The 25,415-nt window shown below is 37.3% G+C and overlaps 1 long non-coding RNA gene across 1 annotated transcript in view; it reads left to right on the top strand.

Annotated features, from left to right (window-relative positions):
• Positions 1-1,717: 1,717 nt before the first annotated feature.
• Positions 1,718-25,415, top strand: part of LOC309970502 — a 97,536-nt gene continuing 73,838 nt past the window's right edge. The window contains exon 1 of the long non-coding RNA XR_014326689.1: positions 1,718-1,788. This is a non-coding gene — a long non-coding RNA (uncharacterized lncRNA). The remainder of the gene's footprint in view (positions 1,789-25,415) is intronic.

Below are 25,415 nucleotides of genomic sequence, written 5' to 3'. Positions count from 1 at the left end.
TTCTTTTGGCTTCCATTTGCATGGAATATCTTTTTCCATCCCCTTACTTTCAGTCTGTATGTGTCTCTAGGTCTGAAGTGGGTCTCTTGTAGACAGCATATATAAGGGTCTTGTTTTTGTATCCATTCAGCTAATCTGTGTCTTTTGGTGGGAGCATTTAGTCCATTTACATTTAAGGTAATTATCGATATGTATGTTCCTATTCCTATTTTCTAAATTGTTTTGGGTTCGTTATTATAGGTCTTTTCCTTCTCTTGTGTTTCTTGCCTATAGAAGATCCTTTAGCATTTGTTGTAAAGCTGGTTTGGTGGTGCTGAACTCTCTCAGCTTTGCTTGTCTGTAAAGGTTTTAATTTCTCCATCAAATCTGAATGAGATCCTTGCTGGGTAGAGTAGTCTTGGCTGCACGTTTTTCTCCTTCATCACTTTCAGTATGTCCTGCCACTCCCTTCTGGCTTGTAGGGTTTCTGCTGAGAGATCAGCTGTTAACCTTATGGGGATTCCCTTATGTGTTATTTGTTGTTTTTCCCTTGCTGCTTTTAATATGCTTTCTTTGTATTTAATTTTTGACAGTTTGATTAATATGTGTCTTGGCGTATTTCTCCTTGTATTTATCTTGTATGGGACTCTCTGTGCTTCCTAGACTTGATTAACTATTTCCTTTCCCATATTAGGGAAGTTTTCAACTATAATCCCTTCAAATATCTTCTCAGTCCCTTTCTTTTTCTCTTCTTCTTCTGGAACCCCTATAATTCGAATGTTGGTGCATTTAATGTTGTCCCAGAGGTCTCTGAGACTGTCCTCAGTTCTTTTCATTCTTTTTTCTTTATTCTGCTCTGCAGTAGTTATTTCCACTATTTTATCTTCCAGGTCACTTATCCGTTCTTCTGCCTCAGTTATTCTGCTATTGATCCCATCTAGAGTACTTTTAATTTCATTTATTGTGTTGTTCATCGTTGCTTGTTTCATCTTTAGTTCTTCTAGGTCCTTGTTAACTGATTCTTGCATTTTGTCCATTCTATTGTCCATTCTATCCCCAAGATTTCAGATCATCCTTACTATCATTATTCTGAATTCTTTTTCAGGTAAGCTGCCTATTTCCTCTTCATTTGTTAGGTCTGGTGCATTTTTATGTTGCTCCTTTATCTGCTGTGTGTTTTTCAGTCTTCTCATTTTGCTTATCTTACTGTGTTTGGGGTCTCCTTTTTGCAGGCTGCAGGTTCGTAGTTCCTGCTGTTTTTGATGTCTGTCCCCAGTGGCTAAGGTTGGTTCAGTGGGTTGTGTAGGTTTCCTGGTGGAGGGGACTAGTGCCTGTGTTGTGGTGGATGAGGCTGGATCTTGTCTCTCTAGTGGGCAGGTTCACGTCTGGTGGTGTGTTTGGGGTGTCTGTGGCCTTATTATTATTTTAGGCAGCCTCTCTGGTAATGGGTGGGGTTGTGTTCCTGTCTTGCTAGTTGTTTGGCATAGGTTGTCCAGCACTGTGGCTTGCTGGTCGTTGAGTGAAGCTGGGTGCTGGTGTTAAGATGGAGGTCTCTGGGAGATTTTCGCCATTTGATATTATGTGGAGCTGGGAGGTCTCTTGTTGACCAGTGTCCTGAAGTTGGCTCTCCTACCTCAGAGGCAGAGCCCTGACTCCTGGCTGGAGCACCAAGAGATTTTCATCCACATGGCTCAGAATAAAAGGGAGACAAAGTAGAGGGAATTAGTAGAAGTATGAGGAAAGAAAGAAGGAAAGGAGGGAAGGAAGGAAGGAAGAAAGAAAGAAAGAAGCAAAGAAGGAAAGAAAGGAGTGAGGGAGGGAGGGAGGAAGGAAGGAAGGAGGGAAAGAAGGAAAAAAGACAGAAAGAAAGAAGATACAGTAAAAATAAAAGTATAATAAAGTTATTGAATTAAAAAATTCTTATTTAGAAAAAAAAAAAGGGGACGGATAGAACCTTAGGACAAATGTTGGAAGCAAAGCTATACAGACAAAATCTTACACAGAAGCATACACATACACCCTCACTAAAAGAGGTAAAGGGGGAAAAATCATAAATCTTGCTGTCAGAGACCACCTCCTCAATTTGGGATGATTCGTTGTCTAAAGGAGGGAAGGAAGGAAGGAAAGAAAGAAAGAAAGACAGAACGAAGGTAAAGTATAATAACGTTATTAAAATTAAAATTGATTATTAAGAAAAAAATTTTTTAAAAAAAAACCATGGACGGATAGAACCCTAGGACAAATGGTGGAAGCAAGACTATACAGACAAGATCTCACACAGAAGTATACACATATACATTCACAAAAAGAGGAAAAGGGAAAAAAATCATAGATCTTGCTCCTAATGTCCACTTCCTTAATTTGGGATGATTGGTTGTCTATTCAGGTATTCCACAGATGCAGGGTATATCAAGTTGATTGTGGAGCTTTAATCCGCTGCTTCTGAGGCTGCTGGGAGAGATTTCCCTTTCTCTTCTTTGTTCTCACAGCTTCCAGGGACTCAGCTTTGGATTTGGCCCTGCCACTGCGTGTAGGTCGCTGGAGGGCGTCTGTTTTTTGCTCAGACAGGGCGGGGTTAAAAGAGCCGCTGATTCGGGGGCTCTGGCGCACTCAGGCCGGCGGGGCGGTAGGGGCACGGCGTGCGGGGCGGGCCTGCTGCGGCAGAGGCCGGCGTGACTTTGCACCAGCCTGAGGCCCGCTGTGCGTTCTCCCGGGGAAGTTGTCCCTGGATCCCGGGAACCTGGCAGTGGCGGGCTGCACAGGTTCCCCAGAAGAGGGGTGTGGAGAGTGACCTGTGCTCGCACACAGGCCCCTCGGTGGCGGCAGCAGCAGCCTTATCGTCTCCCGCCCGTCTCTGGGATCCGCGCTTTCAGCCGCGGCTCGCGCCCGTCTCTGGGGTCCGCACTTTCAGCCGCGGCTTGCGCCCGTCTCTGGGGTTCGTGCTTTTAGCCGCGGCTCGCGCCCGTCTCTGGAGCTCCTTTAAGCAGCGTTCTTAAACCCCTCTCCTCACGCACCAGGAAACAAAGAGGGAAGAAAAAGTCTCTGGCCTCTTCGACAGGTGCAGACTTTTCCCCGGACTCCCCCCCAGCTAGCCGTGGTGCACTAACCCCTTCAGGCTATGTTCAAGCCGCCAACCCCAGTCCTCTCCCTGCGCTCCGGCCTCAGCTCGCAGCCCTGCCCACCCCGGCGGGTGAGCAGACAAGCCTCTCGGGCTGGTGAGTGCCGTTCGGCACCGATCCTCTGTGCGGGAATCTCCCTGCTTTGCCCTCCGCACCCGTTGCTGCACTCCTCCGCGGCTCCGAAGCTCCCCCCTCCGCCCCCTGCAGTCTCCGCCTGCGAAGGGGCTTCCTAGTGTGTGGAAACTTTTCCTCCTTCACAGCTCCCTCCCACTGGTGCAGGTGCCGTCCCTATTCTTTTGTCTCTGTTTTTTCTTTGTTTTTCTTTTGCCCTACCCAGGTACGTGGGGAGTTTCTTGCCTTTTGGGAGGTCTGAGGTCTTCTTCCAGCGTTCAGTAGGTGTTCTGTAGGAGTTGTTCCACGTGTAGGTGTATTTCTGGTGTATCTGTGGGGAGGAAGGTGATCTCCGCGTCTTACTCTTCCGCCATCTTCCAAGAAGCTATGCATTTACTTTTAAATGACTTTAGCTGCATCCCAAGTACTTTCATTTTCATTTGTTTCTATTTATTTGGAATTTCCATTTTGATATGCTTTTTAACCCATAAGTTACTTAGTAATGTTTTTGTAAGTTTGTAAACCTCAATTGTCAGTTTCAAATTTAATTGATTTACAGTAATGTGCTATATATGAGCTATCAATTATTTGATATAGCTTGAGACTTCCTTTGAAATCTATTATGTAATCAATTTATGTAAAGTGGCCACATGTAAACATATATTAAGTTGTTAATTGTGATAATCAATTCTTCTATTTCCTTGCTAAATTTTTGTATAAGCAAGAATTCATAGCTTACAATAAAAATGAATTTAAAAATATTTGAAGTTGATAATGGATTTACTAAACTATTGTAAAATAATCCTGAGAATTTTGCCTTATGTATTTGAAGGTTTCTTGTCAGCTTACATTATTTTCTTTGTACATTTTCTCATTCATTAATGTAATGATGATATATTTATTATAAGGAATTCTAATTTAAGGTATCTTTTGTATGTTATTAAAATTTTTCCATCAACATTCTTAGGTCAATGTTTCATAGATTAGTTTTCTGTCTCCCTTGATTTTCATCATTTTTATGTAGTTTTTTTCAAACTAAATCATTTGGGAGGGTTAAATAATTTCTTTACATTTACTGTTATTATTGATATATATTTAATTTATTTTTACTGGAGTATGATTTGTTTTTTATTTGTTTTCCTTTGCTTCAACTTTAAAAAATTTTTTTCTACTGTCCTATGTCTGCATGAAATTTTCATCATATTCTACTCTCTTAATTCTCTTTTGGTTTAAGAATTATAGGTTATATTTCTAGTTAGTTAGGCAGGTCTCTTAATTATTTAGCACAAAATGTTTAACATATATTTTTAAATAATATACTTCTAAAAATTTAAATTCCTTGTCCTTGACCAGCACAAGGAGCTTAAACATGTTTCACCTAACCATCAAAAACCTCCCTCCTTACCTTTTTATTGCTAGCTGTAGCTTTAGTTTTACATTTCTTATGCATAGTTAATTATTATTAATTTTTAGAGTCACAGTTAAATGTCTACATAATTGATTTACTAATTCTTTGCTTTTGTTTTTTGTTTTGTCCCATAACATTCCAAAGTTATTATTTTTTTTATTGAAGTGAATACTTCAGTAATTGTTTATGCAAAGGATGTGAGAATGGTAAGTTTGTTTTCCCAATGTATCTGATTATGTCTTTATTTTCCCTCATTCTTTTTTTTTTTTTTTTGCATCTTTACTGGACTATAATTGTTACAATGGTGTGTTAGTTTCTGATTTATAACAAAGTGAATCAGTTATACATATACATATGTTCCCATATCTCTTCTCTCTTGCGTCTCCCTCCCTCCGACCCTCCCTATCCCACCCATCTAGCTGGTCATCAAACACTGAGCTGATCTCCCTGTGTTATGCGGCTGCTTCCCACTAGCTATTTATTTTACGTTTGGTAGTGTATGTATGTCCATGCCACTCTCTCATTTTGTCACAGCTTACCCTTCCCCCTCCCTATATCCTCAAGTCCATTGTCTAGTAGGCCTGTGTCTTTATTCCCGTCTTACCCCTAGGTTCTTCGTGACATTATTTTTTTTCTTAGATTCCATATATATGTGTTAGCATGTGGTATTTGTCTTTCTCTGACTTACTTTACCCTGTATGACAGACTCTAGGTCCATCCAACTCACTACAGATAACTCAATTTCGTTTCTTTTTATGGCTGAGTAATATTCCATTTTATATATGTGCCACATCTTCTTTATCCATTCATCCGATGATGGACACTTAGGTTGTTTCCATCTCCTGGATATTGTAAATATGGCTGAAATGAACATTTTGGTACATGACTCTTTTTGAATTATGGTTTTCTCAGGGTATATGCCCAGTAGTGGGACTGCTGGGTCATATGGTAGTTCTATTTGTAGTTTTTAAGGAACCTTCATACTGTTCTCCATAGTGGCTGTACCAATTTACATTCCCACCAGCAGTGCAAGAGTGTTCCCTTTTCTCCACACCCTCTCCAGCATTTATTGTTTCTAGACTTTTTGATGATGGCCACTCTGACCGGTGTGAGATGATATCTCAATGTAGTTTTGATTTGCATTCCTCTAATGATTAATGATGTTGAGCATTTTTTCATGTGTTTGTTGGCAATCTGTATATCTTCTTTGGAGAAATGTCTATTTAGGTCTTCTGCCCATTTTTGGATTGGGTTTTTTGGTTTTTTCTTATTGAGATGCATGAGCTAATTGTAAACTTTGGAGATTAATCCTTTGTCAGTTGCTTCATTTGCAAATATTTTCTGCCATTCTGAAGGTTGTCTTTTGGTCTTCTCTATGGTTTCCTTTGCTGTGAAAAAGCATTGAAGTTTCATTAGGTCCCATTTGTTTATTTTTGTTTTTATTTTCATTTCTCTAGGAGGTGGGTCAAAACGGATCTTGCTGTGATTTATGTCATAGAATGTTCTGCCTATGTTTTCCTCTAAGAGTTTGAAAGTTTCCAGCCTTACATTTAGGTCTTTAATCCATTTTGAGCTTATTTTTGTGTATGGTGTTAGGGAGTGTTTTAATCTCATACTTTTACATATGCCAGCCCTGTTTTCTCAGCACCACTTATTGAAGAGGCTGTCTTTTCTCCACTGTATATTCTTGCCTCCTTTATTAAATATAAGGTGACCCTATGTGCGTGGGTTTATCTCTGGGCTTTCTATCCTGTTCCATTGATATATATTCCAGTTTTTGTGCCAGTACAATACTCTCTTGATTACTGTAGCTTTGTAGTATAGACTGAAGTCAGGGAGCCTGATTCCTCCAGCTCCGTTTTTCATTCTCAAGATTGCTTTTGCTATTCTGAGTCTTTTGTATTTCCATACAACTTGTGAAGTTTTTTGTTCTAGTTCTGTGAAAAATGCCAGTGGTAGTTTGATAGGGATTGCATTGAATCTGTAGATTGCTTTGGGTGGTAGAGTCATTTTCACAATGTTGATTCTTCCAATCCAAGAACATGGTGTATCTCTCCATCTATATGTATCATTTTTAATTTCTTGCATCAGTGTCTTATAATTTTCTGCATACAGGTCTTATGTCTCCTTAGGTAGGTTTATTCCTAGATTTTTTATTCTTTTGTTGCAATCATATCATTATTCTGAATGCTTCTTCAGATAGACTGCCTATTTCCTCTTCATTTGTTAGGTCTGCTGGGTTTTTGTCTTGCTCCTTCATCTGCTGTGTATTTTTCTGTCTTCTCATTTTGCTTATCTTACTGTGTTTGTGGTCTCCTTTTTGCTGGCTGCAGGTTCGTAGTTACCGTTGTTTTTGGTGTCTGTCCCCACTGGCTAAAGTTGGTTCAGTTGGTTGTGTAGGCTTGCTGGGGGAGGGGACTAGTGCCTGTGTTCTGGTGGGTGAGGCTGGATCTTGTCTTTCTGGTGGGCAGGTCCACGTCTCGTGGTGTGTTTTGGGGTGTCTGTGGACTTATTATGATTTTAGGCAGCCTCTCTGCTGATGGGTGTGGTTGTGTTCCTGTTTTGCTAGTTGTTTGGCATAAGGTGTCCAGAACTGTAGCTTGCTTGTCATTGAGTGAAGCTGGGTGCTGGTGTTGAGATGGAGATCTCTGGGAAGTTTTCACCATTTGATATTACGTGGAGCTGGGAGGTGTCTTGTGGACCAGTGTCCTGGAGTTGGCTCTCTCACCTCAGAAGCACAGCACTGACTCCTAACTGCAGCACCAAGAGCCTTTCATCCACATAGCTCAGAATAAAAGGGAGAAAAAGTAGAAAGAAGAAAGAAAGGAAGAAAGAGGATAAAATAAAGTTATTAAAATAAAAAATAAGTATTAAAAAAATTTTTTGTAAGTAAAACAACACACAAACAAATAACACCAGATGGATAGAACCGAAGGCCAAATGGCAAAAGCAAAGTTATATAGACAAAATCTCACACAGAAGCATGCACATACACACTTACAAAAAGAGGAAAAGGGGAAAAAATAATCTTGCTCTCAAAATCCACCTTCTCAATTTGGGATGATTCGTTGTCTATTCATGTATTCCACAGATGCAGGGTACATCAAGTTGTTTGTGGAGATTTAATCCGCTGCTCCTGGGAAAGATTTCCCTTTCTCTTCTTTGTTCTCAGATCATCCGGGGCTCAGCTTTGGATTTCGCCCCACCTCCGTGTAGTACGCCATAGGGCGTCTGTTCTTTGCTCAGACAGGACGGGGTTAAAGGCACAGCTGACTCGGGGGCTCTGGCTCACTCAGGCCGGGGGGTGGGAGGGGTGGGGTGCAGATGCGGGATAAGCCTGAGGTGGCAGAGGCTGGTGGGACGTTGCACCAGCCTGAGGTGCGCCATGCATTCTCCTGGTGAAATTTTCCCTGGATCCCAGGACCATGGCAGTGGCGGGCTGCACAGGCTCCCCGGAAGGGAGGTGTGGATAGTGACCTGTGCTCGCACACATGTTTCTTGTTGGCTGCAGCAGCAGCCTTAGTGTCTCATGCCCGTCTCTGCAGTCCACGCTGTTAACTGTGGCTCGCACCCATCTCTGGAGCTCCTTTAAGCAGCGCTCTTAATCCCCTCTCCTCACGCAAGAGAAGAAAATGTCTCTTGCCTCTTCGGCAGCTCCAGACTTTACCCCGGACTCCTTCCCAGCTAGCCGTGGTGCACCAAACCCCTGCAGGCTGTGTTTACACCGCCAATCCCAGTACTCTCCCTGAGCTCCTACCGAAGCCCAAGCCTCAGCTCCCAGCCCTGCCCTCCCCGGCGGGTGAGCAGACAAGCCTCTCAGGCTGGTGAGTGCAGGTTGGCACCTATCATCTGTGCGGGAATCTCTCCACTTTGACCTCCACACCCCTGTTGCTGTGCTCTCTTCTGCAGTTCCGAAGCTTCCCCCTCCGCCATCCACAGTCTCCGCCCACAAAGGGGTTTCCTAGTGTGTGGATACCTTTCCTCCTTCACAGCTCCGTCCCAGTGGTGCAGGTCCCATCCCTATTCTTTTGTTTCTGTTTTTTCTTTTTCTTTTGCCCTACCCAGGTACGGGGGAGTTTCTTGACTTTTGGGAGGTCTGAGGTCTTCTGCCAGCAGTCAGTAGGTGTTCTGTAGGATTTGTTCCCCGTGTCGATGTATTTCTGGTGTATCTGTGGGGAGCAAGGTGATCTCCGTGTCTTACTCTTCCACCATCTTCCCCCTCTCTTTCCCTCATTCTTAACTATGCACTCTAGAGAACATTCCTGCAGGTTATCTGATTCTGATTCTAGGGGTGGATTTGAGGCTTTTAAGCTTTTGAGCTTTAAGTGAATTTAAAACTTCGTAAGTTGTGTATAAATGATAGCCTTGCAAAATAACACTTGTCTGTGGACATAAAAACTCTGTCCAGTAGCGATTCAGTTGACTTTCTTTTCCTGTTGGAAGAAGATAGTTATGCCTCAATTTGCACATTACTTTCAATATTCCTGATGCATACATGTGTCTACTCTTTGTATTATCCTTTGAACTGCTTGTAACATCCTACTGGTTACCTGATTAACAATGAGTTAAATACACTGTTTAACAGGTGGTCATTTTGTATCTCTATGAAAGCCATTATTTTACTATATTTTGAAAATTATCCTTTAACACACATATTATTTGGAAGGAATAATCATGAAATTAGTTTGGGCATGCTAAGTTTTAAGTGTCTATCAGACTGAGAGAAGATGTTGAGTGGGCAATTGGATTTTTACTTGTTTAAGAAAGTTCTGGTTTGCAGCTATGTATTTGGGAACTATAAGCATATAGATGATATGTAAACTTGTGTGGATGAACTCACCACAGGATGATTGTAAGTAGATATGAGAACTAAGGCCTAAACTCTGACATATCATTTCTGTGTCAATAGAATAATATCTTAAATATGTTTCAATTTAAACTGTTTAAAAACACCAAATGAAGTATGTTTATCTCATCAATTTGCCATTAAAACTGTGTATTATGTGCAGCTATATGTCAACTACAAATTGGCACTTACCATTGGCACTTGGCATCTAACTCTATAAGGATTAAGTCATGAGCTGCTGCAGCCACTGACTTTCAACAACCCCTGAAAGGAGTTCAGGGTGGAGAGCAGAAATGAGGCACTCTGTGCTCTGGGAAAAACTGTCAGAACAGGTCTTCAGATAGTTAAATATTTTCAGGAGATGATCTTATGAGGCCAATTCTTACATCTCATCGTGTCTAAAAAGGCATGAAAATCCTTCATGGTGATGTCTGCTCCTTGTGACTAGCAGTAACCTTCATGAGACTAGCAGAAACCTGCTGCAAAACCTTCATGAGACTAGCAGAAACCTGCTGCAAAATCATCCTGTGGTGAGTTTGCAAAAAAAAAAATATGTGTTTGATTGCATGTACTCCCCCTTCACCAAAATCACATATACACTGACCCTCTGCCCTGCCTCTTTGGAGCAGTTTCTCAGAGCTATCTGAGATGCTGTCTCCTGGGTTATAGTCCTCATTTTGCCCAAAGTAAAACTTAACTCACAACTCTCATGTTGTTCATTTTTTTAAGTCAGAACATAGAAGACAATAAATATGTGTTGAGTGCATCTATTCATTCATTTCATGAACCATTTATTTTCTTATTCTATCAATATTTATTGAATTAAATACCATCTATCTCTGGTCCAAGTCTAATCATGGTCAACTCAAAAATTTATAATTGGTTAAGCTTACTGACACATATCAGTGTTCATTTCCTTCTAGGCTTTACTCTGGTATTTTTCAGATGATTGTAGGTTCACATGTTAGAAGTTTCACTCTTTCTCTTAGAAAACTGGTTCATATTACATTATCTTCTTCTGGCATGTGATTATCTCTAACACTCTGTATCAGGCTAATTCAACTCTATATCAATAAGTTATTATCCCAAGTGTCATCTTCTTTGATAATTGTATATATAGACTGTGCATACCTTATCAAGCTGGCTTTTTATCATCTTAGCCTTCTTGATCTGTTTTGTAGGGACAAAATGATAGACAATTTACAAACATTCTTTTCTTTGCTAGGCTGACAACAAGGAGAAAAATTAAAAGGTCAAATTCATTTATGACTATAACTTTCTAAAATGGTGAAGAAAGTAATTTTCCTAGGCAATTTAATTTCATAAGTCACCAGACAAACAGCACTCCCCAAAAGCTCCAATCAGTCTTAGTGTTCTTTCACTGAAAACACTATTTGACTTTAAAGTACAGAGCCATTAAGAGTCTCCAGTGAAAAAGGCAATATCACAGATAGTTTTTACATAAATTTGCAAAAATCAGATAATCAGTTTACACATTAGCATGTTGCATGCTTGAGTTGATAACATCTAACAGATCCAAAATTTAAGAACATTCTTGGTCACACTAGAAGAACCCAATAAAATTCCAAGTCAGGAGCCCATAAAAGAATCCACAAAAGACTCCTAATTGAAGAATATATCCAGAATACTAGGTAAGAATCTATTTGGCATTCAGGGATAGGAAACATTTTAGGTAAGAAATACATGTTTAAATATAAGATATGATTATTTATAATAGCAAAAAAGAGTATGTTGAGAAAATATAATTACAGATATGAAGTTCAAGAAACAGAGAATCCTTATGTCAAATTAATATTTACTGTGGGTTTCATGCTGTCTTGTGTTGACAAAATAAACTTCTTGAAAGCAAAAATCCAATCTTTTTGATCAATTTCAGTTTCACATAGCTCTTTTATATAGGTCCTACAACATGTGAATTTTCAACTGCATTTCAGTGACAGTTTTTACCATAATACCAAATGTCCTTCAGGGTGCATTTTAAGATTCAATTGCTTCTTGTCCTTAATAGATATAATCAAGTAAGTCATGCAACCCATTAAAAGAATAATGTAAATTTGGACACTTCTCCACCTATTGCTTCAGGCCACTGAGTCTTTTCTTGTGCTATGTCCTCTTCTTGAAATGTCCTTTCTTAAGTTATTTATCTAGGTGATACTCTTAATAATTCTTATTTGCTTTACCTGTTCCATACTACAGGTATTATTTCTTTACTACTTCAGTCTGATTCAATCATTCTTTTTTCTAACAGCAGTTTCTACACTGTTACAACTTTACCCAGGCCTTTGATTTTTTGTCCACCAAAGTGTAAACTGTAAACTCCCTGTAAACATGCACCATTCATTTTGACCGTTAGAAATCTGACAACATTCTCTGTTTGGGGAATTTCCTACCTTGTGAGGCTTCATGGGAGAAAATATGTCCCCCTATGAAAGATAAAAATACTGGATTATCTGCTTTTCAAGTTCTCTCACATCTGTGGTCTGGGAAAGTGGACTGGATCCCATAAATCAGACACACAGTCAAGACTTTGACTCAAGAGCTCAAGAGGAACCTGATGGTAGCTCTTTTTCTATCTCTGGAAGTAAGAGAATCAGAGACTTAAACGTGGAACTCCTAGCTCATAAACACAGGGGGACATATTTCAGCATCTGGTTGTGGTCCTGGCTGTTTGAGCCTGGTTCTCCAGCCTTCCTAACAATTCTATGAGCTATCTAAAAAAAATTTCTAATAAACTCCTTTTCATCATAATCAGCTAAATCCTTTGGCTTCCCAGGAGTAAAGATTATGTTTTTGTTTTCCTCAGTGTTTCTATCAACTTTAATGATCTCTGACTAAGAATAATTTTCTTATTCTTAGAATATTTCTTAGAATATTTCTTATTCTTAGAATTCTAAGAATATTTCTTAGAATATTTCTTATTCTTAGAATATTTGGCATTCTAAACCACCTTCATTGGGCACCTGTCTTTTAGGTAGTAGTAGACTTATATTGTGTACTTGCAAGGCAATGATAGAGCTGTATTGGTAGGGAGAAGAGGAAAATAGAAGAGAGGAAGGGATACACTACCAACTGGCAATTTGCCTTTCATAAGGTAATCCATAAGGTCCTTAGTACACCAATTCTTTTGTTGACAATTGCCACATTCACACTGACCTATAAATATGCAAATTTTACTTTATGGACCTCACTGTTCTCTGGCTGGAAAAATCAAAATGCCACAAACAGCACTTGTTCTCTGGATATTGAGTACAAGAGATTCTTCTGTCTTCATCAAGGTGTTAATGAGCTAGGTCAGATGTTTTTAGATTTTCATCATATTAATCAGAAAAAACCTTATAGTTAACTTGACTTCCTTTTTCCAAAGTATTAAAATATAACCTTTGGCAATAAACTGAAGCATTGCTTATCTGTTGTTGGGATACTATTTTCCTCCTCTAGTCAATAAAATACTTATGATAGAAAGAGAGAAAAATAATGTTTGGCCAAATGCCCATCTGGAAGGTATTCACTGTTACCAGAATATTAGCTTTCATAAGCTACTGGAGCATAGCAAAACTAAAAGGAAATATAGTCTGAAGAATTTCTTTTGCAATTGTGGAAAATTTTACCTAATGTCAAGAACTCAAACATTTAAGTTCATATAGAAAATTAATGGTAAAATATGGGCAGGTGTATTGTATCATATTTTCATTAATTTTGTTTATTTCCCTAAATAAAGGTTCCATTGTGGCTATTTGATTCACATTGTCCTTAGCAAAATATGTTTAATTTCTCACTCTACACCCTTGTGTGTAATTGTTCTTTCATGCTTGAAAATTATCTTTCTCTCTCTCTCTCTCTCTCTCTCTCTCAAAACCATCAGTAACGAGAGTTCTAGAATGAGCCTAAAGAGGAGTTTAGGGCTATTATATTATGTCTGGGAAACTTCGTAGATCAGGATGCTAGAAGCCTATGGAGAACAAACTCATATATCCCCATAAACAGATGGGCACTAAGGACTGAAAGAACCTACTCTCTCCCACCACCAGCTTACTGACTATAAAACATGACATTACTATTCTGTTTTCCTCATTAGCATAACAATATTATTCCAGGAAATTCTCCCTCATGTAAATTACCTGATTATTCATTACAAGAACTCCTCAAAAGACTCATCAACTTTTCAATAGAATTTTGCCTTTTTATTTTCATCAGTTCTCCCATGCTACCATAATCCTTATCTAATCTTTTTTGAAATAATTTTTTATTGGAATATACTTGATTTACAATGTTTTGTTATTTTCTGCTGTACAGCAAAGTGAATCAGTTATATATATACATATATCCACTCTTCTTTAGATTATTTTCCCATATAGGTCATTACACAGTATTGAGTAGAGTTCCCTGTTCTATACATTAGGTCCTTATTAGTTATCTATTTTATATATAATAGTGTGTATATGTCAATCTCAATCTCCCAACTTATCCTATCCCCTTTCCTACTTGGTAACCATAAGTGTTTTCTTTTTTTCTATATCTGTGACTCTATTTCTGTTTTGTAAATAAGTTCATATGTACCAGTTTTTTTTTTTTCGATTCCACATGTAAGTGATATCATATGATATTTGTCTTTCTCTGTCTGAGTAACTTCACTCAGAATGACAATCTCTAGATCCATCCATGTTGCTGCACGTGGCATTATTTCATTCTTTTATATGGCTGAACAATAGGCCATTGTATATACGTATCACATCTTCGTTATCCATCAATGAACATTTAGGTTGCATCCATGTCCTGGTTATTGTTAAAAGTGTTATGATGAACATTGGGGTGCATGTATCTTTTCTACTATGGTTTTCTGCAGATATATGCCCAGGAGTGGGATTGTTGCCTGATATTGTAGCTCTATTTTTAGTTTTTTAAGGAACCTCCATACTGTTTTCCATAGCGTCTATACCAATTTACACTCCCACCAGCAGTGCAGGAGAGTTCCTTTTTCTCCATACCCTCTCCAGCATTTATTGTTTGTAGCCTTAGAGAAAGAAGAAAAAAAAAACACTTAAAGTTAGTAGAAGAAAAGAAATCATTAAGACCAGAGCAGAAATAAATGAAATAGAGAGAAAGAAAACAATAGCAAAGCTCAATGAACTAAAAGCTGGTTCTTTGAGAAGATAAACTAAATGGATAAAACTTTAGCCAGACTCATCAAGAAAAAAAAGGAGAGGACTAAAATCAATAAAATTAGAAATGAAAAATTACAACTGACACTACAGAAATACAAAAGATAATCAGAGACTACTACAAGCAAACGTATGTCTATAAAACGGGCAACCTAGAAGAAATGGACAAATTCTTAGAAGTTACAACCTTTCAAGATTGAACCAGGAAAAAATAGAAAATATGAACAGACCAATCACAAGTACTGAAATTGAAGCTATGATTAAAAAACTGCCAAGAAACAAAAGTCCAGGACCAGATGGCTTCACAGGTTAATTCTATCAAACATTTAAAGAAGAGTTAACACCTATCTTTCTGAAACTCCTCCAAAAATTACAGAGGAGGGAACACTCCCAAGCTCATTGTATGAAGCCACAATCACCCTGATACCAAAACCAGAAAAATATATTACAAAAAAAGAAAATTACAGGCCAATATCACTGATGAACATAGATTCAAAAATCCTCAAGAAATTAGCAAACAGAATCCAACAACACATTAAAAGGATCAGACACTATGATCAAGTGGCTTTTATCCCAGGGATGCAAGGCGTCTTCAATATTTGCAAATCAATCAGTGTGATACACCACATTAACAAACTGAAGAACAAAAAACATATCATCATCTCAATAGATGCAGAAAAAGTTTTCAACAAAATTCAACACTGATTTATGATAAAAACTTTCCAGAAAGTGGGCATAGAGGGAACCTACATCAACATAATAAAGGCAATATATGACAAACCCACAGCTAACATCATTCTCGATGGTGAAAAACCGAAAGAACTTCTCTAAAATTAGGAACAAAACAAGGATGTCCACTCTTGCCACTATTATTCAAAATAGTTTTGGAAGTCCTAGCTACAGCAATCACAGAAGAAAAAGAAATAAAAGGAATACAAATTGGAAAAGAAGGAGTAAAACTGTCAGTTTGCAGATGACATGATACTATACATAGAAAATCCTAAAGATGCTACCAGAAAACTACTAGAGCTCATCAATGAATTTGGTAAAGTTGCAGGATACAACATTGATGTGCAGAAATCTCTTGCATTCCTACACACTAACAGCAAAATATCAGAAAGAGAAATTAAGGAAACAATCCCATTTACTATCAGATCAAAAAATAGAATACCTAGGAATAAACCCACCTAAGGAGGTAAAAGACCTGTACTCAGAAAACTATAAGATACTGATGAACAAAACAAAAGATGACACAAACAGATGGAGAGATACACCATGTTCTTGGATTGGAACAATCAATATTATCAAAATGACAATACTACCCAAAGTAATCTACAGATTCAATTAAATTCCTATCAAATTACCAATAGTTTTTTTCACAGAATTAAAACAAAATAGTTTTACAATTTGTATGGAAACACGAAAGACCCCAAATATCAAAAGCAATCTTGAGAAAGAAAAACAGAGCTGGCTGAATCAGGTTCCCTGACTTCAGACTGTACTACAAAGTGACAGTCATTAAAACAGTACGTTACTGGCACAAAAATAGAAATATAGATCAATGGAACAGGATACAAAATCCAGAGATAAACCCACACACCTAAGGTCAATCTATGACAAAGGAGGCAATAATATAAAATGGTGAAAAGACAGTCTCTTCAATAAGTGGTTTTGGGGAAACTACATGTAAAAGAATAAAATTAGAATATTCTCTCTATCACAGTACACAAAAATAAACTCAAAATGCATTAAAGACCTAAATGTAAGACTGGTTACTGTAAAACTCTTAGAGGAAAACATAGAACACTCTCTGACAGAAATCACAGCAATATCTTTTTGGATCCATCTTCTAGAGTAATGAAAATAAAAACTTTTGCACAGCAAAGAAAACCATAAACAAAATGAAAAGACAACCCACAGAGTGGGAGAAAATATTTGCAAATGAACTGAACAACAAGGGATTAATCTCCAAAATATACAAACAGTTTATGTAGCTAAATATCAAAAAGCAAACAACCTAATCAAAATATGGGTAGAAGACCTAAATAGACATTTTCCCAAGGAAGACATACAGATGACCAAAAAGCACAAGAAAATATGCTCAAAATCACTAATTATTAGAGAATGTGAAGTAAAAATATAGTGTGGTATCACCTCATACCAGTCAGAATGACCATCATCAAAAGGCCTTCTCGAATCCTAATCAAATTCCCACTTTGAAATATTTGTCTTAAACCAAACTTCACATTCTTAATAAATCCCTTCCTTGCTTTTTCCCTTTGGTGACATTCCAAAGGTCTGCCCAGGTAGGATTCTCATTTACTGTTGTAAGAGATAAATACCTATTTTATCAACGGGTTGTGTTGATGATATTGAGGGAGAGGGCATTTGATACTGCACAAAGACTGAAGAGTTTTCTGGGAGAAAATGTGTCCTCATGGAGGAAGGAGCCCCGAATCATGAACTTTAAGAAATCAAATGTGAGTCATTGAGATTGCAAATCTCCATATAGCAAAGTGCTTTTAACATATTTTGTCTTCTGGGTTGGGCCAACATTAGAAGAATAACCAAAATTTAATTAGAAACCCTATAGCATATTGAGGTAAAAACAATGTTATTCTTGTTAGTCAAGGTTATCAGGAGACAAATGATTGAGTAGCATATAGTGGGGAAAAGTAAAGATTGCTGGAAATTTCACCCAATTAAAAAAAATAATAATCTTAGCAAGTACAAAGAGCTGAGTGGTCCCTTGGTTACAGCAGCAGTCTGTAAGTATTCTATGGAGAACACAGTAATTGGTTGCAGCTCAGATCAAATCACTCTTAGATTCTGTCTCTTACATAACTTCCAGGCTTCCTGACTTCTGACAAATTCCCAGTATAAGTTAAACATCCACCTGTGAATGCTCTGAACCCAAGGGTAGTTGCATGTTATAGAGATATGGCTGCTGGAAGCTCATCTTGAGGAAAAAACTTTTTTTTCATGTGGGTTTCTCTGATTAATATTATTAATGAAGAAGTTGATTATTTTTAATATTTACCAAAAATTTGTGGTTCTGCTTTTATAATTTTCTCTTTTTTGTGTTTTACTTATTTTCTATGGATATGCTCTTTTTTAATCTTATTGCCTAGAGTAAGTTTTCTTCTATTAAAGGTATAAATCTTTGGTCAGGCGTATGTGGAGAAAATATTTTTTCTTATTGAGTTTTTGTCTTTTAATGTAATTTATAGCATTTTTGTCTTGTAGAAAAACATTTAATGTTTTGATGACAAATCAGTAATTCTTTAATTTTTACAGTTTCTACCTTTGAAAATAAAGAATAGGTCCTTCCTAATCCCAAGAAAATATTATTATTGATTTATATTTTGTTCTGGTAATTTTATAATTACCTTTACTCTTAAAATTTGAAATCTACTTTTAGATTGTTTTGGTGTGAGGTATAGATCTTCATTTATTACCTTCCTAAACAATGTTATTTGAACAGTTTTTTATGAATGATTCTCATTTATCCACTAATTACTCTCTGTATAATGAAACGTTTTTAGAATCTAAAATCAGACTAGGATTGACTGTTTACTCCTCAGATATATTTTGTTTCTCTGCTTGTTTTACTGTTTGAATTACTGGTGCACTGCAAATATTTTAATGTTTAGTAGAGAATTGCTTCCTTACTATCCCTTTGTTCAAAATTATGGCCAATGGAAGGCCTTAATTATCTCAATAAACTATGGAATCATGTGTCAACCTCCAAAAATCACTCACTAGAGGTTTTAATTGGAATTACACTGATTTATAAATTGAATTGATGAAAAATTTTAAATGTGTGTGTAATACAAAAGCTTGTGTAACTGAATTACAATCTTCAGTTGGAACTTTGTTAGTAGAAGATATTTAAAACAGATAAAATTATACCATTTCAAAGTTGTATAAGAGAGGGTATTTTGGTTATTAGCAACTGAAACTGATTCTGATAAATAAACAACAGATGGCTTTACTGGAAAAATCAGTGTAGCTCCCAGAATCAAAGGAAGACCTGAGAATCTAAGGCTTAGGAAGGAAAAGCATCCAGAGATCTCTGGAAACCAAGAAAGAGGAACTTCTGACCCACGATCAGATGAGTTGTTTCCATTACCTTCTGATCTTTCCTCTATGGGTAATGTGTTTTGCTACAAAAGTTTTTGTTTGTTTTGCTTTATTTAAATCATAACATACATACTGACAATGTACAAAACACAAACGCAAAAGTCGAACACACAAAAACAAACAAAAAAACATACACACAAAAAAAATCCCTTAAATACATTGCTTAATTATTCATCACAAAGTGAACACTTGGATAATCACCACTGAAGTCAAGACAGTATTGTCAGTAAGATAAGCAAAAGAAGACAGAAAAACACACAGCAGATAAAGGAGCAAGATAAAAATGCACCAGACCTAACAAATGAAGAGGAAATAGGCAGCTTACCTGAAAGAGAATTCAGAATAATGATAGTAAGGTTGATCCAAAATCTTGGAGATAGAATGGACAATAGATTGGACAAAATGCAAGAATCAGTTAACAAGGACCTAGAAGAACTAAAGATGAAACAAGCAACGATGAACAACACAATAAATGAAATTAAAAGTACTCTAGATGGGATCAATAGCAGAATAACTGAGGCAGAAGAACGGATAAGTGACCTGGAAGATAAAATAGTGGAAATAACTACTGCAGAGCAGAATAAAGAAAAAAGAATGAAAAGAACTGAGGACAGTCTCAGAGACCTCTGGGACAACATTAAACGCACCAACATTCGAATTATAGGGGTTCCAGAAGAAGAAGAGAAAAAGAAAGGGACTGAGAAAATATTTGAAGAGATTATAGTTGAAAACTTCCCTAACATGGGAAAGGAAATAGTTAATCAAGTCCAGGAAGCACAGAGAGTCCCATACAAGATAAATACAAGGAGAAATACGCCAAGACACATATTAATCAAACTGTCAAAAATTAAATACAAAGAAAGCATATTAAAAGCAGCAAGGGAAAAACAACAAATAACACATAAGGGAATCCCCATAAGGTTAACAGCTGATCTCTCAGCAGAAACCCTACAAGCCAGAAGGGAGTGGCAGGACATACTGAAAGTGATGAAGGAGAAAAACATGCAGCCAAGACTACTCTACCCAGCAAGGATCTCATTCAGATTTGATGGAGGAATTAAAACCTTTACAGACAAGCAAAAGCTGAGAGAGTTCAGCACCACCAAACCAGCTTTACAACAAATGCTAAAGGATCTTTTCTAGGCAAGAAACACAAGAGAAGGAAAAGACCTATAATAACGAACCCAAAACAATTTAGAAAATAGGAATAGGAACATACATATCGATAATTACCTTAAATGTAAATGGACTAAATGCTCCCACCAAAAGACACAGATTAGCTGAATGGATACAAAAACAAGACCCTTATATATGCTGTCTACAAGAGACCCACTTCAGACCTAGAGACACATACAGACTGAAAGTAAGGGGATGGAAAAAGATATTCCATGCAAATGGAAGCCAAAAGAAAGCTGGAGTAGCAATTCTCATATCAGACAAAATAGACTTTAAAATAAGGACTATTAAAAGAGACAAAGAAGGACACTACATAATGATCAAGGGATCGATCCAGGAAGAAGATATAACAATTGTAAATATTTATGCACCCAACATAGGAGCACCTCAATACATAAGGCAAATACTAACAGCCATAAAAGGGGAAATCGACAGTAACACATTCATAATAGGGGACTTTAAAACACCACACTCACCCATGGACAGATCATCCAAAATGAAAATAAATAAGGAAACACAAGCTTTAAATGATACATTAAACAAGATGGACTTAATTGATATTTATAGGACACTCCATCCAAAAACAACAGAATACACATTTTTCTCAAGTGCTCATGGAACATTCTCCAGGATAGATCATATCTTAGGTCACAAATCAAGCCTTGGTAAATTTAAGAAAATTGAAATTGTATCAAGTATCTTTTCTGACCACAATGCCATGAGACTAGATATCAATTACAGGAAAAGATCTGTAAAAAATACAAACACATGGAGGCTAAACAATACACTACTTAATAATGAAGATATCACTGAGGAAATCAAAGAGGAAATCAAAAACTACCTAGAAACAAATGACAATGGAGACACAATGACCCAAAACCTGTGGGATGCAGCAAAAGCAGTTCTAAGGGGGAAGTTTATAGCAATACAAGCCCACCTTAAGAAGCAGGAAACATCTCGAATAAACAACCTAACCTTGCACCTCAAGAAATTAGAGAAAGAAGAACAAAAATACCCCAAAGCTAGCAGAAGGAAAGAAATCATAAAAATCAGATCAGAAATAAATGAAAAAGAAATGAAGGAAACAATAGCAAAAATCAATAAAACTAAAAGCTGGTTCTTTGAGAAAGTAAACAAAATAGATAAACCACTAGCCAGACTCATCAAGAAAAAAAGGGAGAAGACTCAAATCAATAGAATTAGAAATGAAAAAGGAGAGGTAACAACTGACACTGCAGAGATAAAAGAGATCATGAGAGATTACTACAAGCAACTCTATGCCAATAAAATGGACAATCTGGAAGAAATGGACAAATTCTTAGAAATGCACAACCTGCCAAGACTGAATCAGGAAGAAATAGAAAATATGAACAGACCAATCACAAGCACTGAAATTGAAACTGTTATTAAAAACCTTCCAACAAAGAAAAGCCCAGGACCAGATGGCTTTACAGGCGAATTCTATCAAACATTTAGAGAAGAGCTAACACCTATCCTTCTCAAACTCTTCCAAAATATAGCAGAGGGAGGACCACTCCCAAACTCCTTCTACGAGGCCACCATCACCTTGATACCAAAACCAGACAAGGATGTCACAAAGAAAGAAAACTACAGGCCAATATCACTGATGAACATAGATGCAAAAATCCTCAACAAAATACTAGCAAACAGAATCCAACAGCACATTAAAAGGATCATATACCATGATCAAGTGGGGTTTATTCCAGGAATGCAAGGATTCTTCAATATATGCAAATCTATCAATGTGATAAACCATATTAACAAATTGAAGGAGAAAAACCATATGATCATCTCAATAGATGCAGAGAAAGCTTTTGACAAAATTCAACACCGATTTATGATAAAAACCCTGCAGAAAGTAGGCATAGAGGGAACTTTCCTCAACATAATAAAGGCCATATATGACAAGCCCACAGCAAACATCATCCTCAATGGTGAAAAACTGAAAGCATTTCCACTAAGATCAGGAACAAGACAAGGTTGCCCACTCTCACCACTATTATTCAACATTGTTTTGGAAGTTTTAGCCACAGCAATCAGAGAAGAAAAGGAAATAAAAGGAATCCAAATCGGAAAAGAAGAAGTAAAGCTGTCACTGTTTGCAGATGACATGATCCTATACATAGAGAACCCTAAAGATGCTACCAGAAAACTACTAGAGCTAATCAATGAATTTGGTAAAGTGGCAGGATACAAAATTAATGCACAGAAATCTCTGGCATTCCTATATACTAATGATGAAAAATCTGAAAGTGAAATCAAGAAAACACTCCCATTTACCATTGCAACAAAAAGAATAAAATATCTAGGAATAAACCTACCTAAGGAGACAAAAGACCTGTATGCAGAAAATTATAAGACACTGATGAAAGAAATTAAAGATGATACAAATAGATGGAGAGATATACCATGTTCTTGGATTGGAAGAATCAACATTGTGAAAATGACTCTACTACCCAAAGCAATCTATAGATTCAATGCAATCCCTATCAAACTACCACTGGCATTTTTCACAGAACTAGAACAAAAAATTTCACAATTTGTATGGAAACACAAAAGACCCCGAATAGCCAAAGCAATCTTGAGAACGAAAGAAGGAACTGGAGGAATCAGGCTCCCTGACTTCAGACTATACTACAAAGCTACAGTTATCAAGACGGTATGGTACTGGCACAAAAACAGAAAGATAGATCAATGGAACAGGATAGAAAGCCCAGAGATAAACCCATGCACATATGGACACCTTATCTTTGATAAAGGTGGCAGTAATGTACAATGGAGAAAGGACAGCCTCTTCAATAAGTGGTGCTGGGAAAACTGGACAGGTACATGTAAAAGTATGAGATTAGATCACTCCCTAACACCATACACAAAAATAAGCTCAAAATGGATTAAAGACCTAAATGTAAGGCCAGAAACTATCAAACTCTTAGAGGAAAACATAGGCAGAGCACTCTATGACATAAATCACAGCAAGATCCTTTCTGACCCACCTCCTAGAGTAATGGAAATAAAAACAAAAATAAACAAATGGGACCTAATGAAACTTCAAAGCTTTTGCACAGCAAAGGAAACCATAAACAGGACCAAAAGACAACCCTCAGAATGGGAGAAAATATTTGCAAATGAAGCAACCGACAAAGGATTAATCTCCAAAATTTACAAGCAGCTCATGCAGCTCAATAACAAGAAAACAAACAACCCAATCCAAAAATGGGCAGAAGACCTAAATAGACATTTCTCCAAAGAAGATATACAGACTGCCAACAAACACATGAAAGAATGCTCAACATCATTAATCATTAGAGAAATGCAAATCAAAACTACAATGAGATATCATCTCACACCAGTCAGAATGGCCATCATCAAAAAATCTAGAAACAATAAATGCTGGAGAGGGTGTGGAGAAAAGGGAACACTCTTGCACTGCTGGTGGGAATGTGAATTGGTTCAGCCACTATGGAGAACAGTATGGAGGTTCCTTAAAAAACTACAAATAGAACTACCATATGACCCAGCAATCCCACTACTGGGCATATACCCTGAGAAAACCAAAATTCAAAAAGAGTCATGTACCAAAATGTTCATTGCAGCTCTATTTACAATAGCCCGGAGATGGAAACAACCTAAGTGCCCATCATCGGATGAATGGATAAAGAAGATGTGGCACATATATACAATGGAATATTACTCAGCCATAAAAAGAAACGAAATTGAGCTATTTGTAATGAGGTGGATAGACCTAGAGTCTGTCATACAGAGTGAAGTAAGTCAGAAAGAAAAAGACAAATACCGTATGCTAACACATATATATGGAATTTAAGAAAAAAAATGTCATGAAGAACCTAGGGGTAAAGCAGGAATAAAGACGCAGACCTCCTAGAGAACGGACTTGAGGTTATGGGGAGGGGGAAGGGTGAGCTGTGACAGGGCGAGAGAGAGTCATGGGCATATACACACTAACAAACGTAGTAAGGTAGATAGCTAGTGGGAAGCAGCCACATGGCACAGGGATATTGGCTCGGTGCTTTGTGACAGCCTGGAGGGGTGGGATAGGGAGGGTGGGAGGTAGGGAGACGCAACAGGGAAGACATATGGGAACATATGTTTATGTATGACTGATTCACTTTGTTATAAAGCAGAAACTAACACACCATTGTAAAGCAATTATACCCCAATAAAGATGTTAAAAAAAAAAATCTATCGCAAGAAAACTAAAAAAAAAAAAAAAAAAAAAAAAAAAGACAGTATTGTCAGCACCTTCCAATACCTAATTATAGCCTTTTCAATCTCTACTCCCCTTTTCCTCGAAAAGGTAATTATACTGACTTTTAACATAGGATCATTTTGCCTGTTTTATAGTTTAATATCAATCAAATTATATGTTACATATTATTTTCATCTAGCTTCTTGGACTCACTATTATGTTTCCTAACCATGTAGCTGTAGTTTTTTCTTTTTCTCTACAGTGTAGGAGAATATTCCATTGTATGTAATTTATTTAACTTTCCCCTCCCACTCTTCATGAACATTCATCTCTTATGAGTAATTCTGCTAAGGACATTCTTGTGCATTTCTCTTGGTGCATATCCTCTAGAGAGCATATATCTGAAGAGTGGAGTCAGTAGGGTGTGGCACATGTTTTCTTCTCTGATTGCTGTGGCTACAACTTCCATAACTATGTTAAATAATAGTGACGAGAGTGGGCAACCTTGTCTTGGTCCTGATCTTAGAGGAAATGCTTTCAGTTTTTCACCATTGAGAACAATGTTGGCTGTAGGTTTGTCATACACGTCTCTTATTATGTTGAGGTAAGTTCCTTCTATGCCCACCTTATGGAGAGCTTTTATCATAAATGGGTGTTGAATTTTGTCCAAAGCTTTTTCTGCAACTATTGAGATGATCATATTGTTTTTATTCTTTACTTGTTAATATGGTGTATCACATTGATTTGGGTATATTGAAGAATCCTTGCATTACTGGGATAAACCCCACTTGATCATGGTGTATGATTCTTTAATATGCTGTTGGATTCTGTTTGCTAGTATTTTGTTGAGGATTTTTGCATCTAAGTTCATCAGAGATATTGGACTGTAATTTTCTTCTTTTGTGATATCTTTGTCTGGTTTTAGTATCAGGGTGATGGTGGCCTTATAGAATGAGTTTGGGAGTGTTCCTACCTCTGCTCTATTTTAGAAGAGTTTGAGAAGGATAGGTGTTAACTCTTCTCTAAATGTTTGAGAGAATTTGTCTGTGAAACCAACTGTCCTTTGGCTTTTGTTTGTTGGAAGAATTTTAATCACAGTTTCAATTTCAGTGCTCATGATTGGCCTGTTTATATTCTCTATTTCTTCCTGGTTCAGTCTCAGAAGGTTGTGCTTTTCTAAGAATTTGTCTATTTCTGCCATGTTGTCCATTTTATTGGCATGTAG

The sequence above is a fragment of the Leucopleurus acutus genome (assembly GCF_964270905.1).
Source record: "Leucopleurus acutus genome assembly, chromosome: 13".
NCBI classification, from domain to species: domain Eukaryota; kingdom Metazoa; phylum Chordata; class Mammalia; order Artiodactyla; family Delphinidae; genus Leucopleurus; species Leucopleurus acutus.
The sequence above is the reverse complement of the archived record's forward strand: the minus strand, read 5'-3'. Positions and strand labels throughout refer to the sequence as shown.